The 17,393-nt window shown below is 34.9% G+C and overlaps 2 protein-coding genes across 3 annotated transcripts in view; both read right to left on the bottom strand.

The window, feature by feature from the left end:
* LOC143910439 (uncharacterized) overlaps nt 1-17,393 on the bottom strand; it is a 337,502-nt gene that overhangs the window by 61,510 nt on the left and 258,599 nt on the right. The window lies entirely within an intron of this gene.
* LOC143910447 (progestin and adipoQ receptor family member 4) overlaps nt 1-17,393 on the bottom strand; it is a 100,530-nt gene that overhangs the window by 9,542 nt on the left and 73,595 nt on the right. The window lies entirely within an intron of this gene.

A 17,393-nucleotide genomic window follows, 5' to 3' on the forward strand; every position in this document is an offset into this window, starting at 1 on the left:
TTCCCGTTCCCATTTGTCGGTAAAACGCAGGCAGCGAACACGTTGGTCGCGCTGCGAAAACATTTGAAATTATAGCGTTGCAATGAGACTCATTCCCGTTCCCGTTTTTGGGCGATTTTTTTTCACAGTAATCTTCCCGGACATGCATACAACAAATCCTAAAAGTTCCATCGTAATCGGTTCAGTGGCTTAGAAGCCTATTCGAGACACACACACAGACATTCATTTTTGTATATATATAGATTTATTATTAAGATAGGGATATGTATTTGTCTGTCCTTGGGAACTCTTAAATTAACGTGTAATGTTTAGTTTCGACAAAAATATATATAATATAAAATTAACGACGTTTATATTAATTAAACTTGAATAATTGGTTATTAATATAATTGATTATTTGGCGCCACCAAGAAAAATGTTTTTACATTCATTTAAAAATTATTTTTACAGTATTCTGGTGCCACCCCTGAAAACAAAGTCGAAGGCGGCCGACCGCCATGACACTTTTAAGAACTGTCAAACTACGATGTTAATTGTATAATATGTTGCTTAAATGATCAATTTACTTATAAAAATGTATCCCATGTTGTTTATTGTGTGTTTTTGAATGCATCGTGCAATTTTTAACGATGCACTTGCTCATCTTGCGAGTAATATAAAGTTTTTATCGGGCATACGTTGAGCACCAAGCGTCAAATACGACTGATACTAAAAATATTTTGGATTGTCTGTGGACAACTGTCACTTGACAACAATATAACACCTAAAGCCACTTCTATTAATATTACATTTCTCTGGTCCACGATATATATGTAATATTGTTGCGTCGGGGTGGGTGGAGGATCCAAGTAATAGGCCAACAGTCGTATCACAGCATTTATTGATGATTAAGGAGATACACGCACTGACAATGCTCAGTCCAGGAATGACATGATATCGCCTAAGTATCGCCTTATAAGGGATAGATCTCTCAGGACAACTTCGACGTCTAATTTGTTTACCTATTGTTATGGTCACGTACGGATATGTCTTCCCACGATATTCGCTCCCGCGGAACAGGTCAATTCTGGGAAGTGCAATCATTGTTTAGCTTACTTGCACTTAATCCTTAAAACCACTTACACCGGTCACACGGTCTCTCAGGACGCTACCCGGCCTAATCCGATCGCACGGTATGCACTTAGTTAATCCGTTAACAGTCACATAATTCTTGAGCGGTCACACAGTCTCTGGGATTCTATTCGCTTAATCCGCGGCGTACGTAACAATATTATACATATATTCCAACTGGTGTTTTAAGTCATTCATATTGGAATACAATTAAACTAGTAAATTATAGCTCTACAAGCGCAAATACATTTTCAACAATGTGCGCCAGTTGTAATATAACAGTTGAAATTTGACAGCTCTGATGTTTTTACGAATGCTTTAGAATCCAAAGAAGCGTTAATATTTGCTAGGTATTACGAATAAAGGCAACGAGTACCGTATTACGATAGCTCTAAGAATGTGTTCAAAACTAAAATGTGACTTTCCAACTCAATTTACTAGTCGAGTGACGTTTTCGCGAAAACCTAACCTCTCCATCTAATCTGGTACTAACTTATAGTTGAACCAACTGATATTTTGACCAGTTGGAATTTAATACGCCATATTAATGAACTTACGTGGGTTAGACGGAATATATTCAAACTAGTCAAAATTGAAAATACACTTCAACTATAACGATAGTTGGTACCAGCTTAAATGGAATATTTTATTTATTTTTTACATATATACCAGGAAGGCCTTACAGGTAACCCCAATGCGCCTTCCTGGCCAATTACAAACATTGCAGCATTTTTTTTAATTATACAAGTCGCTGAATTATGAGACACTGAAAAACTCGCAAATTAACGAGACATCTATGAATTGTACATAAATTTTATTGTGCATTAATTAATTTCAAATAGTAGTGACATAGTAGGTGGGAAGGATATTTAGCCAATTTTACCGGGAACCGTTTCAACAATGAAATCAGAGAAAATTGGCAAACTCTGATAGGAAACGATCGACCTGGAGTCACAAATATCCAAGTCTGACCAGCAGCACTACAGATCTACTAGAAAAATTATTTTCCGATCGATGTCAGCTTATGGGATCGAACCCGGTGCCTCTCGACGCTAAGCAGAAGCTTAACAACCGAGCTATGCTGCTGGCTATATTCCAACCAGTCAAAAAATATTACAACTGGAAGATACACTTACAAAAAAATTCGGGTGTGACCAACCCATGACTTTATCTATGTATTTGATGAATATAAGAAGGTTACAAAACAAAATTCGATATTGAACTGATGACTATGATAGCGATACAAATTGAGCGCAAATGTATGGAAACTTGCACAAAACAAAAGATCTACTTCCGGTTGTCAGATTTTGTTCAAATTTTTTCAGTATGTTCAGTATTATACTCATTAAATATCAAGAAAATAAAAATAATTTTAAAGGTCAAAATAAAATAATGAAATATTGTTTTAAAAAAAAAATACTACTTCCGGTTTACAAATTCTGACCAAAACCCTACCAGCTCTAAGTTAGTACATAAAGGATAGAAATATAAATTTTCAGCTTAATACGTTCAGGGGTGCGGACAGAGTAGTGGGCACAACATTTTTGACCTTTCTACGAGGAAAAAATTCCACTTCCGGTTCATTAAATTAAGTAATTTTTTTTTATTTTTACTTAAAATCACTATTTTTATTATACACATTAAATATCAAGAAGCTTAAAACAATTTAAAAGGTCAAAATAAAATAATGAAATATTGTTTTTAAAAAAAATACTACTTCCGGTTTACGAATTCTGACCAAAACCCTACCAGCTCTAAATTAGTACATAAAGGATAGAAATATAAATTTTCAGCTTAATACGTTCAGGGGTGTGGACAGAGTAGTGGGCACAACATTTTCAACCTTTCTAAGTGAAAAAAATCCCACTTCCGGTTTATAAAATTTAATAATTTTTTTTCATTTTCATCAAATTGCTACAAGAATTATACTTGAATTTTTTTGTGACGAACACACATGTTTAAGGGGTCGAAAAAAATAGTGGAAGAAAAATCGAACAAGAGTAAACTGCTACTTCCGGTTGACGGATGCTAACTAAATTTTATTTCGATTCTCTAGAGTAAAAGTACTGCTTCCGGTTCAGATAGAAATATTTAAAAAATATGAGGTTATAAAAATTATTATTTGTATTATATTTAAAAAAAATTCAGTCCGATTCAATTAGTGGTTTGGGAGATAATTGAATTCAAAAACTTAAAAAAAGAGGACACCTATAAGGCGAGGTACCATTTCCGGTCAACTTAAAAATTTGAAAAAAATTTACGTCGTGTCGATAAGAATTTCAGTAACCGATACTAATTTTCAGTTCGATAGGACTAACGGTGTTAAAAATATCCCCAAAATACACACCCACACAGACACACACACACACACACACACATTTTTTCTAGATCATGAAAACGTGATCAGTGATCGATTCTGAGTTCGAATCAGTCAAAATCTCGAGTTCGAATTTTCGCATGATCACAAAACTTCATCTATTGTTACTACGTACATAGATAAAGTAAAAACAATATAGTATATTAAATTTGGTAGTTTTAAATTGAAAATTATATGTATTTCCATATCATACTAATGAACATTCATATATGTATGTAGATACAATGTGACTAGATAGCGCCGAGTACTCTGTCAAGTAAAATGTACTACAATTTTACACACGTGTCCATCAGCCGTCGCAATTTAAGCAGGATAAATCCGCACGTTTACAATTGCCACATTTATCTATCTGTACATGCGAACTCGCACCAGGGGCGTTAAACAAATGTTACGCAGTTACGCCCTAGTTGTTGTATCTTTTAAAATTTGCATATTTTGCAACACGAACGCGCATATCTTATGTAACGCTGACTTTTCAGCGCGATTTTAATGGGATAGGCCGGGTCGACAGCCTGGCGGTTGGCCACCCCTGGTCCAGATTTTAGTTAAGCCGTAACCATTAAGGGTGGGGTGTGGTGGTGGTGAGCGTGCGGAGAAATTCGCAGGTGGCAATATGCGTCATAAGCCACCCTAAACATTGGAGGCTTTCAAACTTTTTCAACCGCAGAACGCTGCCGATAAGCATTCAAATAAATCGACTACTAACAGGTCCAAGTATAGGAATAATAAAAAAATGACGTGACGTGTGTGAGTATGTGGCAGACGCGTGGACACACACCCAATCAGAGCAAAGTATTCGAGATGCGGGGAAGTGGGGGAGGAGGGGTGTGGAGCGTCATTTGACGACAGGCATGTGCGACGTTGGGCCGAGTCACGGATGACACACACACACACGCTTCTACAATGTGGGTTCGGTGATTACTGGTCACAAAGCGCTCGTCATGAAGTCACTAAAATCTCTATAACGGAATATCTGGCAGCCGAAAAGTCCATCATACTAACGAGAACTCGAGTGCCAAATATTGTGTATTCGCGATTTTCATGGTAAAAATTGTCTTTGTGACCACCGCAATGTGACGAATAATCCAATTACCAATAATGTGCGCAATTTTTATTACGATTAATATTACGTGCGCCCGCGTTCACCTATAAATAACCATACTAAATATTTATATATAACTTTATTTTAATTCGTGTATCAATTCCTTTCCGAAACCACCCGTTGAAATCAACGGGCAGAGTACTAGTAATCATATAAAAAGGGATGCGATGTGGGTATGGGGGTATGTGCCAGACTGTGACACGCAGCCAATCAGAGTCAAGTGGTCGAGAAGACGCGGGGAAGTGGGGAGGGGGGGGGGGGGGTGGAACGCCATGTGACGTCAGGCCGAGCGACGGGTGATACACACACACACACACACATTCATTCATCATTTCGAACGGGTTGGATTGGTGAGCGTGTAACGCGCGCACTTTTTATTATGATTAATATTACTTGCGCGCGTGCCTATACATTACCTTACATATAAAAACGGACGTGATGTGTGTATCTGGGTATGTACATACATATATAGTATGTGCCGGACGCGTGGACAAGTATGGGTATTTAAAATGCGCTGCGCGGAAGTGTACACACATCACACACCCACGAAGACACACGTTCATTCATCATTTCGAACGCGTGAACGGGTTGGATCGACGAGTGTGTAATGCGCGCATTCAACTTTTTCTATTTATACTTACGCGCGCGCGCCAATAAATTACCTTACATTATATTTATATATAACATATAACATTATTTTAATCCGTGTATCAATTCCTGTTGAGATGTGTGCGGGATGGTTCAGATATCGAAGAGTGAAAGACGAGGTATGTTTGACAGGTGTATGTATATTTACAAGCTGTCTCTAACACAGTCTGACACAGAGTCAGTGGTACAAACATATACATAACATGGTTTGGTCATAATAATCACTATGTGCGTGGTAGACATCATCATTTGCTGGCTGTACCTCCTGCCCGCACAGTCCTTTTTCGAATGGCTCCTATTCCAAGAGCTATTCGACTTCTTAATGAAATCGTTGCTGCCGAGACTGAATGTGATATTTTCCACATTAGTGAGCGCAAATTGTCGGAAATTACTCTAACCCATTTATCTGGTAGTGATTTATGAGTGAAATTTTGATTAACTCTCTTCCATTTGGACCTTACAGGGATGTTTTGTATTTGTAGTTGTTTCTTACATATTTATTGAAACTGCCTGTAGGTGCAAGGCATTCCTTATGCTATAAATTTTTTTATTTGATATTTTTACTTTATCTGTTATTATTAAATGCTGTTTTTTTATGTTTATGTATGGATGTATTTATGTTTATGTTCAAATGTATTTTTTTTATGTATAATTGATGGGTGTATTATTTTCGTTGTGTATTGATTTGTGTTTAATTGTTATTTTGTTTTTTTTTGTGTTATGCTTTTGACCATTGTGGCGCTTTAGGAATTCCTGTTATGCCACAATGGTCTGTTTAGAATAAAATAAATAAATAATACTACATTAATACAAGTTGGAGTCATGCGTGCTGTTCTAACAATTCCTTTCCGAAACCGCTCATTGAAATTTCAATATATATATATATATATATATATATATATATATATATATATATATATATATATATATATATATATATATATATATATATACATATATATATACAGTTTAAAGTAGCGATGCATGTTTGTAAGAATGTTTGGATACATATGATTGCTTTTGGATTTAACTTTATCCAAAGCCAAGCTGGATATCTTCGCTATGTAATAATAAAAACGAAATACCCAATTGGGTATGTACTTTAATACACGAGCAGACTTATATAATGTATGCTTTTATAGTGAAAGCCCTCGGATGACTTGGATTCCAGGGTTTCGCGGAACACAGTTTGAAAACCCACGGCTACTATACCCCCCAACTCGTGCGTGTCTCGCTTTATAAGCACTTTATACACGCGCTTTATATACAATATGTATATTATATGTATGTATGTATATTATAAATGCGCGTTGGTACGTATGTGCTTCGGCCTTTATTTTTTGTTTTAAATTCGTGCCGGGATTAAATTGAAAACATTCAATTTCGCCGGCGTCGGACGCAGGGATTTATTGGTCAATTTAAAATTTTTAAACCTTCGGCGCATTATATTACCTCGGGAGCTCAAGTCATCACGTAAAGTACAAATGTATTAGCAAGTTTGGAATCCTCCCTGGATTACAGTTGCACGTACATATGTATATTATAGAATACATATCCAGCAGCGTGGACTAGTGGTTAACATATTATGTTTCGAGCAGAGTGTTCACGGGTTCGAGTTCCACTAGAGGCCCGCTGCCAGCGGGCCTCTAGTGGGACATTTCATTGAATTTCAACAATGAAATCAGATAAATTGGCAAACTCTGATAAAAAACGATTCACTTGGAGTCACATATGTCTAAGGTCTGGGCAGCGACACTGGGCCAGGGATTGAACCCTAATATCAAAATAATTATACGCTAACCACTAAGCTAGGTTGCTGATAAAATATATGTATGTATGTACATATGTATGTATGTATGTACATATAGCTTATTATGCAGTCTGAATTATTAAATATATACATACATACATGTATATATATATAATTTAATTATATAAGTAAGATATGTATATGAATGAAATATATAAATGGTTAAATTGTCGTACGTTTGAGGAACATATTACATAATAATTAATTTCTTAACTCTAATTCCTCAGAATTGTAAAATAGACAATTTCAGTGTGACCTTTTTGAAACTAAGCTATGGAATTTAACTAGGGTTTGAAGTTTCGTCCTTGAAGAAAATTTAACGGAGATGTGATAGTATTATACAAATTTTAGTATTATATTATAATATTAACTATTTAATTTTTTTTTATTGGGATTTCTACTTATTGTACGTACATAATAATGGGTACAATTTAAATATCCATTTTATAAAATCAATGTGCATTTAAAAAAAAATTTGTACATTTTCTGTACATTGCAAAAAAATTGTGTGCATTTTTCTTAATGATGTATACAGATTGCATTAGAAACTTTGCTTTGATCATTGAAAAAAATATTTGCTACTTAAAAAAGCGTTTTAAAATGACATTAACTGTATCAGCAACGTCGCGAATACCGAAATACGAACCGACAACGACCAACGCTTCTCTCTACTGGATTCCTTCTTTTTTACTCTTTGCCTTGCGACCTTCGACAGCTACGACCTTGGCTTCGACTCTACGACCTGACATCATCATTCATATTCATACGAAATACGTAAACAAAAGTAAACACTTTTGACAGTTGAAAGTTGTCAATAGCGGAAGACTACAACGTTGCCACTTTTTTGTATCTATACTAATGATAAAATCTACTTTTTTGAATGATCGTTTAATTTAATGGTCACTTTATAATGCCAAAACATTTTATTCGATGCAAAATACGAGATTGTTTAATGCACCGAAAAAAATGCAAAATTTTAATGCACAAATATTTTTTTTTAAATACATTTAAAAGTATTTTTCTCAATGTACAGTTAAATCGCACATTATAATAATCGTCTAATGCGTGCGAAAGCACGTGCGTGTGTAAGAAGTTCTGTCCGTTAACATGTTCTGTCTCTCTTTCTCCCCTCGGAATCGTATATCGTGAAAAGAGACGCGGCATAGTGTGGGCTTTTTGCATGTCACTTCATTCACATTTATAATATTCATATTTTGTATTCTAAATATATCTATTCTTTTGCTTATGTCGGCCGATCATTATGGCGGCTTCCGTTGATCCGAATTGCGATATTTTACTGAGTGCACAAGTATGTGCACACAGGCCACTTAGTTGTACACATAGTGTACACATGCCACTTAGTATACTATTAAAATATGACTGAAAATGTTTTTTATTATGTATGAATGTATGTATATAAAATCATACAGGCTTAAAATTCGCTTGGGTGATTACACAAAGTCCCCCTAGATGAATTATTGTTACATATATTATCCCTATTGCTATTGGATAAGTGGCCGAATCGGGCCACTTATTCAATGTAGAAGAGTTTATAAGTACGTGATTATTTTTTTACGAGTTACATTTTCAATTCCAATTCAAGTTTTTTGGTTCCGACAAAGATGTCTGCACAACTATTTACAATTTTTATAAACTTCTACCATTGCGTTGTTTTGGATTTACTTTTTACTTAATTTGGATTTACTTTTTACTTAATTTGGATTGCCCACGTGACTATTAATTTATTAATTAAATCGATTCGATCTCTATAGCGTATTTGATGGAGACGATTACAAAATTTGTGATGTATATACCGGAAGTCTAAACTTGAAACCTATCCTGAATAAACGTGCGGAGGAAAAGTTTGGACCACATGTTGCATGATAAAACAGAACCTAAAAGCTTTTACCTAGAATCAACGGGTTTGGATTGAAAATTTATGATGAAATAGTCAGATTAAGAAGATGTATTAAAATTTAAGTTTTGGTGTTGTATATAAATTTATAAATTACCAGTATTTCCATCCGGTTTTGATAGGGGTTTGTAATTTATCTAATTAAGTTTGGACCGTTGTGGCATTGCAGGAATCCCTAATGCGCCACAATCATTGAAGTAGAATGGGTAGAAGCGCTCTTAGCTTACAAAAATGTTGCTACAAAAACTCCGTTCAAACGGAGATTTCGGCTGTTTTGCTCAGTTGATTGTTAATCTCTGTAGCAGTAGGATCTATTTGAAATAGGCTCTACTAGTGAAATTGTGTGGTAGTATTAGTTCGACAAAGTCCGAACATCTGTATGTGCCCGTGCGTCCCTGAACGTCAAGGGACGATAAGGGACGATCACTTCCACGATTTTTTTTTCCTCACTCTTTTGTCTCTCTTCTGACTTTCCGTCTCTCTCTTCGATGGCTCGCTTTTAAGCTATACTTTTGTTAGGAATGACTATTCTATACATTATACTTCAATGGCCACAATGGTTGAAAATATTAAAGAGAAGAGAAAAAACATTAAACCGACAAAATTACATAATAATTAAAAACAATAGCATTAATAATAGTAGATGCAATAAAAATATCAATGAACATAATACAAAGTATGGAATGTCTTGCATTTACAGCCAGCACCAATATATACATATAAGAACCAGCTGTAAATACAAAACATCTCTGCGAGGCCCAGATGGAAAAATAAGATTAAAATTCCACTCATACAATTATAAAAATAACGATGAGCGCAAGCTACCAGAGAGATAGGTTAAAATAATCTCTGATGTTCTAAGCTCACTGATATAGAAAATATCACATTCAGGCTCAGCAGCAACGATTTCATTGAGAAGTTGGATAGCTCTTGGAATAGGAGACAAGATTCGATAAAGAGCTGTACGAGCAGGAGATACAACCATCAAATGATGATGTATACGACGCACATAATATTATTAGGGACATAAAGTGCCAAATGTTCCAGAAACGACTGGTATGACGTACTTTTAGGTAGAAGCTGGAGAATGAGAAGTTTCTCCGAAGATCAAGGGAACTATACCGAAGCATGTCCAAAAAGAAAAGAGTAGGGTAGAGTATGGGTAATACCCAAACTCTTTCCTATATAGGAAACGAAGAAATGCATTCCGCAATTGTTCACACCTCGTAGAAATTTGTAGACTGAAATGTTTCTAGCAATGCGTAGCTGTTTTACAGTAACTAACTTATCTTTTGTAGTAGTGTCGCTAGCTATGAAAAATGTCGTAGTCAGTGGTGCTACAAACGTTTCATCTGTTGTCAAATCCATCACTTTAAGGGACGTTCACAAAGGCGTCAGTCAACTCCCCACCAATTAGTACTATGTAGAAGTAAACGAAAATCGTCTCTAATTAGGCAAATAATTTCGACAGGACAAATAATCAACCGAATACATTATGAATGAACGATTGTAAATTTAAAGCAATCACGCTCGTCGAATGACAGGGTAGGCGTGTAAAGTTAACTCTGTCAATGATGGCGGGCTCATTATCCATTTATGGGGTGGGACGAGGGGGGTGGTGCAGACAACACACAACAAACTCGACTGGCTATACTCATTATACTCAATAATTCACAAGACAAGAGAGCTTTCAACCTGGCGAAGCTCACCGCCCCTCAAAACCCAATGTTTAACAAATGTATCATCACGCCCCTTCACACGCACCTGACGTACATAGCTCATTATGTAGAGTACGTATCGGTATGTGTTTCTGTCAATAAAGAGTAATTTAAATCAAATCATAGTAAGTGTTATTCAAAATAAAGTTTTAAAGGCATAAAAATACCAGTAACGTAGAGATTAGGTGATTGGTGCTCATCGACCATTGGCTTACTAGCGCTGATCACCCGATCTCGCGTTCGCGCCAAAAAGGCCTTGAACTATGAACAAGCTATATGCAACAGCCAATAAGGTCCAGCGACCCATCGACCAACGACATATCTGTGCGAAAAGTACCCAATGGGTATAATTACTAGGCGGATTTGGTCCGTACTTCATTTGGAGCTGGCAGGCCGACAGATCAAGAATAATAAACTACCTCTACCACAACTGCCTGCGTCATTCACTCCGATCTCGGAAACCCTTATACACGTCCACGCTACAGTATTATAAAATAATATATTTCATTACTAATTAAGATCTTTGTGAAAATTCTTATTATTTATCTTGGATAAGAATAGTGTGGTATTTGACAAGACAAAACACATGTCATATTAAATTTTTTTTTTTTCGATATGTTCTATAGCTCATTTAACAAGTATAGTTTCCCTCGGAGAACACTAGAATTTTTGAGGTAAACTTCAATAGTAGTGATCTGATTTTCTGTCCTAATCATAATTTATTTATTTAATTGCTTACTAGCCACAGTGACATTACAGAATACTCTAACGCGTCACTGTGATTAGAAATATAAGCATAATATACATAAATATGTACTATATATAAGAAAATTAGCGAGACATGTATGTTATCGATAATATATATTTTTTAAATCAAATTCAAATAGTGATAAGTAGCGTCACTAGGCCCATGCGGGGAGTGAGGTCTGCATCAGGTGACACCACTTTCAAATTGAAAAACGCTAATTTTACATATTTGGTGTATGTCCTCCAGAGGTTACACGTCTCATTGGAATTTCTGTATATATACAGCTTTCTGTATTTATACAGCTACCGCGAAATCCATCTGGTGTAGCTACATACATATACGTATAAAGCATCAAATATGAGCCATATTTGGCTTTTGTTCGAATTCCTGAGAAATCAGTGTATGTACTTAAAGGTGAGAACGTTAATTGATTGCCTAAGGTTAACTTTTGCCGCTTAACTGTCGTAAGTCACAACAATTAACAAATATTAATAATTAATAAGAAATATTTCTTAGGTGACACCACCTCTTGCAACGCCACTAATAGTGATGACTAAAGCCCGGATAACTAGGGTGCCGTTCATTGTTCAAATGTTGTAAATGCATTGTTAATGGTTTGCCGAACCTTTTTTACAAAGCATTTACAACAATTGAACAATGAGCAGCGCGTTTTGGGTCCGTACTCTAGTGATGACTAGAGACCGGAATCTGAAGGGGCTGTTTATTGTTCAAAGATTGTAAATGCATTTTTAAAGGTTTGCCGAACCTTTTTTACAAAGGATTTACAACAATGGAACAATAGGCGGCGCGATTCCGGCCCCTTCAGATTCCGACCTCTAGTGATGACTAGAGGTAGGATAGTCACAGTGTTATTCATTGTTCGGCAAACCTTTAACAATGCATTTACAACCTTTGAACAATACACGGCCCCCTCAGGCTCCGGTGACTAGTGATGACCATAGGCCGGCGCGACCCTGCGCAGCATTGTCCATTTTTATGGTGAGCCTTTTTTTTGCTCTCTAGCTTTTTAGTTTGCCCTGTTTTCTGGAGAATAGCCCCAAAGCGCCCTCTTTCCGGGAAAAAGTATTCTCTACCGCCGAAGACTAGTGATGACATAGTGGGTAAGATGGTTTATGCCAATTTGATGGAGGAACTGCTTCAACAATGAAATGAGATAAATTGGTAAGCTCTGATATGAAACGATCGACTTGGAGTCACAAATATCCAAGTCTGACCAGCAGCGTTAACGATTATACTCGGAATAAATTCTTTTCAACCGCGGTCAGCTCACGGGATCGAACCCTGCGACCTCTCGTTGCTAAGTATCAACGCAACCACTGATTCATGCTGCTGGCTACATAATCTAAATTTTAATCAGAAGTTAGTTGAAATAATGATAGGTGATTTTTTCATCTAGTTTTGTCGCCTCTAGCATGTGTCCGATTTGGATCATATGTATGTGCATATTTACATTATGGAAGCGTTTGGTTGAATACTCGTGGACAGATCTCTAATAATAAAAAATAAAATGCCTCAGTTTATATGGATTTTTATTTTCAGACGTATGATTGATGGTCCAACCCCTCCCACCCACCTCCCACTCTTGGCAGTTTTGAACTGTAATCGTTTATGTCGAGGAAATGGGTATCAATCAAACCGTTTAACGTTTGATAGGTTACGCTCAAGGCGAAAAATAGAAAAAGCGAGCTTTCAAACAAACGTGAAATGGAAGTTCGCACTAATGTTTCTGAAAAGTGGGTGGGTTTTACGCTGATCCATTATACATATTTATTTATATATATACCAGGAAGGCCTTACAGGTAAACCCCAATGCGCCTTCCTGGCCAATTACAAATTCCAATTACAATGCAGCATTTTTATATAAGTCACTGAATTACGAGACACTGAAAAACTCGAAAATCAATGAGACATCTATCAATTTGTATACAAACTTATTTATTGGACATTAATTAATCACAAATTATAGGTGACATATTGTATAGGAGGGATTTTAGCCATTTTTTTCCGGGAACCGTTTCAAAAATGAAATCAGAGAAAATCGGCAAACTCTGATCCAGGTCTAACCAACGAATGAAATCCAGTTCTAACCAACAGCATACTCTGAAAAATTCATTTTCGTTAAGGAAATTTACGAGTGTTTGTTTGTGTGTACATATTATATGTATGTGATCGAGTGATTAGTGTTTTATGGGATCAGTGAATGTTTCGGATGGGTAGTAAATCTATCAAGTGCCTGTTTGGTTTCGTATGAAATATGGTTAAAATTTGTTTAGTATTGGAATACAGTGTAAACAGCGCGTGCAAATAAAAAGGGAAAAAAAGGGCAGATGGAATCGCGTTGATACGGGAGTACATAGACTGTCGGAATATTTTTATTGACTTCCGTTTGACCGGCCTTGATTTTTTTTTTTTGACGAATGTATGAATAATATGTATATATAATGTATAAAAACGTGTAAATTATTTACACATTCCGATAAAAGTATTGCAAGCTTATCGTAAACGGCACGGAATGGGTCGAGTTGCGTTTCAAGGACTAATTTTTATTTATTTTTTTCGTAGACTGGGTTACAGATTTTGTACACAAATGTCTAATAAAAAAAATGTATTTTTTTTATAATATAATTTAGTATAATGATAAGTTTTTTCGCCTCACATTCATATTTGAAGGTTGTTTTTATATAAATTCTGGTGGGTAGATTTGGGTTTATAGCAAAGTTGGAGACAATAAAAATCTAATTTCAACTTAACGAGTTAATTCGTTATTTTTAATTAATTAAAAAATATACAATATATACGAGAAAACATATATTGTATATCATCATCTACCGTCACCATCCACTGCTGGATGAAGGCCTCTCTAAGAAAAATGTTCGGCGCAACTCTTAGAAAAAATCCCAAGTGAAAATACGTATTTTTGACTTTTGATTTGAACTGAACGACTACTTAGAGAGATTTGAAAGCTGAAAATTACTACAAATGAAAGATAAAATACCCGACTATAGATTCCAATATTCATTTTGAACAGGAAATTGACATATTTAGAGACATCGACGTAACAACACCAAGATATAGAAAAATCGCGCGATTTAAAAAACACATATATCTCCAAATCTCGAGCCAATCAACATTTTTTTATTACCAGATTCGTGTTCACTAGGCATATATTTATAAGAAAAGTCATATCTCGTCTCTGAACCAAAAAAAAGTCGTCATATGTCGAACAGTGTTATTTTAATTAAAAATCATTCTAGGTCAATATTCAAGTACATATGTATTATGTTGGTTGTATTATAAAAAATCAAAAGTTTAATTACTTAATCTTCAAAAGTAGTATTAGCCGTATTTGTAAAAGCTTTAAAAATAAGTTACAGTTGAAAATTTTTAATGCACTTGGCGTTGCTCAGAAGATGTTTCAGAAATTTTTGCTGTCTACTTTCTACCGAGTAAATACTACCAAATTGTATGTACAATTTGTTAAATTTGGTGGTTCTAAATTGAAAACTAAATATTTGCATTGTCTACAAACAAATGTTTATATTTATATAGTAGTTTTATCTCTCATTTTTACTTTATATTATCTAATATGTATATAATATTGAAAAAGACTTTATTTGTATGTATGTATATAAGTTTTGGTTCGTAGAATCCGTGACGTTAAATTTAATAAAAAAACAATTGAATATTCCAATAAATTTAAATAAAATAAAACCATTCAAATAAATTTAATATTTCTTTTACTATTAGATTAGCCATGTTTAATCGGTTTATATTATTAATACCGAGCGAAGCCGGGTAAAACTACTAGGTTTATATATGTATATAAGCTATTTTGCGTACGATATAAAGTCACAAATGATGTACTAAGCAGTAAATATGTATATAGTGCATTCAGATGTCATGAGGTGGGTATATAATAGTTAGTCGATATATGTATAATGTTTAGGAGATTTCAAATTGAAAAGGGACAGGGTCGAATTGATTTATATGCCAAATAATATGTACTTTGATGTATTGAAACGATAATGTCGAAATGTAATTCCAAAATATTGATTTGCGTCACAGTAAAAATTTACTAAATACTGAACAACAGAAAAACTTACAATTTATGTGAGTTTTATTTTTAAGGCCTATCAAAATTACATATGTAAATTAGGTATAGGTACATAAAGTGAAATTCAAAACAATAGCTCACATCTTGTCAGTAATAGTTTTCGAATATTTCTATTTATACAAATTTTGGCACAATTTGGACGATAAAATCAAATCCAGATGGACCATCTCCTGTCAGAATTCGCCGACTTTATCCGACAATTGTTGAGACAGTTTCATAAGAAGTTTGGCACTGCTAAATATGCACCTGTCTATCGAATCGCAACATTATCCTTTCTTTAACGGAAGCATCCATTAGAGAAGTGAATCCTTCCCAATTGATTGAACGTGTAGACATTACTTTCACAACAAAGTTACAATGATACAGCACATACGAAAATATATCGAATTTTCTTTGTGCTTTTCTGGAATTTTCTCGCCCAATTAATCCCGCATACAATTCTCTCGTTCGCCTTCCGGAAAAAGACCGGATTAGAAGATCAAAAATCAAATTTCCGATAGAATAAACATCGTGAGAAAAATCCAAGGCGTGCGTCTGCGAATCTACCATAAAACATATTGGACGTCCTAAAATAACACCACATGTACTGAAATATATATGTGTATATACACACTCTTTTTCTCCTTCAGTAAAACCGTCAACACGATCGCACTTTCTTCCATAAATATTCTCCGAACTCGGAAAAGCTAAAACGTCACAGAGTAAATCGAAAAAAACCTGTTACCCGACGTATAATAAACGTACGAACGTACTATTATATATGTACCTATATGTATGTAGGTATAAGGAAAAGTGTGAGAAGAAAAGTAGCCTTGCTTAGACGCTCTCAAACAAATGCCAGTTCTGTGAACCAATTTAGGTGTCGTCTCATAAAGTTCAGAGTTCAAAGCCGAAAAGAAATATTATAATATATCAAATAGAAAATTTTACTTTCTATAATCATATATATGTATATACATACATATGTATATATATATATATATATATATATATATATATATATATATATATATATATATATATATACATATGTATGTCACGGTAATTGGATTATTAGTCACATTGCGGTCGCCCAAAAGACAATTTTTGCCATGAAAATTGCGAATACGGAATATTTGGCACTCGAGTTCTCGTTAGTATGATAGTTAACGTTGGTATGATGGACTTTTCGGCTGCTAGATGTTGCGTTATAGAGATTTTAGTGACTTTTGGGCTTTGTGACCAATATAATCACCGAACCGTACGTCACAGCTAAATCACTGCCAAAGCGTATACGAATACAATAACAAAATAATAAAAAAAAACTTCTATATATACTGGTCGCTACTAATGTTTCCGCTTGGCAAAGAATTTACCGTTACAATGTTGTTGTTTTATATTTTTTACATGTAGGTGGATGTTTTTTTACCTTTTTTTTCATATTAAACAATTAAATATAAATATTAAATTAAACGACGAGTCAAATTTTTTTTCGATTCAAATAAATTTAATAAAAAACAAATGAATATTTACTATTAGATTCGCCATGCTTACTCTTTTTATATTACAAATACTGAGCGAAGCCGGGTAAAACAACTAGTAACATATATAAATATAGTGTATTGCGGTTGTTCTTGTGCAATATTGCTGAAAAATCGTCTCGTACTCCGATGAAAGTGTCTCTCAAGTAAATGACTGTATTCGATGGAGAGGGAGGGGGGGGGGGGTGTTGGCCTCATGTTGAGGGCTTTAAGGGTAAAAATCTTTGAGCTTTAAAGCGGGCTTTACAATATAACATATAACTTTATTTTAATTTGTGTATCAATTACTTTCCGAAGCCATCCGTTGAAA

The sequence above is a fragment of the Arctopsyche grandis genome, chromosome 4 (genome assembly GCF_051622035.1).
Source record: "Arctopsyche grandis isolate Sample6627 chromosome 4, ASM5162203v2, whole genome shotgun sequence".
Lineage (NCBI taxonomy): Eukaryota > Metazoa > Arthropoda > Insecta > Trichoptera > Hydropsychidae > Arctopsyche > Arctopsyche grandis.